Here is a 1,680-nt window from a genome sequence, read left to right on the forward strand (position 1 = left end):
GGAAACAAAACCCCCGCGATAAACAAGGGACTACTGTATATGGTTATACTGGCAGAAATATAATATTCATGAAGCGCCCCAGGATGCCTCAGAAGTACAGCTTTTAGAAATGGCAACTAACCAAATAATTCTATGTAAATAACATCCATCCATCCACCCATCCATGATCTTCCACTTGTTCTGAAGTCAGGCCACGGGGGCAGCAGCTTGAGCAGGGAGGCCCAGACACCTCTTTCCACAGCCACCTCTTCTAGTTCTTATGGGGGGACCCCAAGGAGATCCTAGGCCAGCTGAGAGACATAGTCTTTACAGCGTGTCCTGGGTCTTCCCTGGGGTCTCCTCCCAGTCGGACATGCCCAAAGCACCTCCCTAGGGAGGCGTCCAGGGGACATCCTTACCAGTTGCCCGAACCACCTCAACTGGCTCCTCTCGATGTAGAGGAGTAGCGGTTTTAATCCGAGTCTCCAGATAACTGAACTTCTCACCCTATCTCTAAGGGAGAGTCCAGCTACCCTGCGGAGGAAACCAATTTCAACAGCCTGTATCCACAATCTCATTCTTTTTGTCACTACCCCAAGCTCGTGACCATAGGTGAGGGTAGGAACGTAGACTGACCAGTAAATAGAGAGCTTTGCCTTACAGCTCAGGTCCCTTTTCATCACAATGGACTGGTACAGAGTCCGCAATACTGCAGACGCTGCACTAATCCGTCTGTCAATGTCATGCTCCATTCTTCCCTCACTCATGAACAAAACCCCGAGATACTTGAGCTCCTCCACTTGAGGCAGAACCTCACCCTCGACCTGAAGAGGGCAATCCTTTTCAGGTTGAGGACCATAGCCTCAGATTTGGAGGTGTCGGTTCTCATCCCAGCCGCTTCACACTTGGCTGCGAACCGCTCCAGTGAGAGATGAAGCTCACCACACGATGACGCCAACAGGACCACATCGTCTGCAAAGAGCAGATATGGAATCCTGAGGCCACTGAACTGGAAACCCTCTGCCCCCTGGCTGCACCAAGACATTCTGTCCATAAAAGTTATGAACAGAATCGGTGACAACAGAACAGGCAGCCCTGGCGGAGTCCATCTCCCACCCTGAAGGGGTCCGACTTACTACCAGCAGTGCGAACCAAACTCTCGCACCGCTTGTATAGGGACTGAACAACCCATAACAAGGGGCCCCCAATCCCATAATCACGGAGCATCCCCCACAATGTACCCCAATGAACACAGTCAAATGCCTTTTCTAAGTCCACCAAACGGATGTAGACTGGATGGGCAAACTCCCATGAACCCTCGAGGACCCTAGTGAGGATAAAGAGCTGGTCCAGTGTTCCACAGCCAGGACAGAAGCCGCATCGTTCCTCCTGGACGTGAGGCTCGACCAACAATCGGACTCGCTTCTCCAGTACTCCTGAATAGACCTTACCTGGGAGGCTAAGGAGAGTAATGCCCCTGTAATTGGAGCACACCCTCCAGTTCCCCTTTTTAAAGAGGAGAACCACCCCACTCTGCCAATCCAGTAGCACTGCCCCAGATGTCCACGCGATGTTGCAAAGGCATGTTAATCAAGAGAGCCCCACAACATCCAGAGCCTTAAGAAAATCAGGGTGGATCTCATCCATCCTCAAAGTTCTGCCACCGTGGAACTTTTTAATGACCTTGGCAACCTCAGCCAC

Source organism: Nematolebias whitei, chromosome 10 (genome assembly GCF_014905685.2).
Source record: "Nematolebias whitei isolate Nwh7 chromosome 10, NemWhi1, whole genome shotgun sequence".
In the NCBI taxonomy this organism is placed as follows: domain Eukaryota; kingdom Metazoa; phylum Chordata; class Actinopteri; order Cyprinodontiformes; family Rivulidae; genus Nematolebias; species Nematolebias whitei.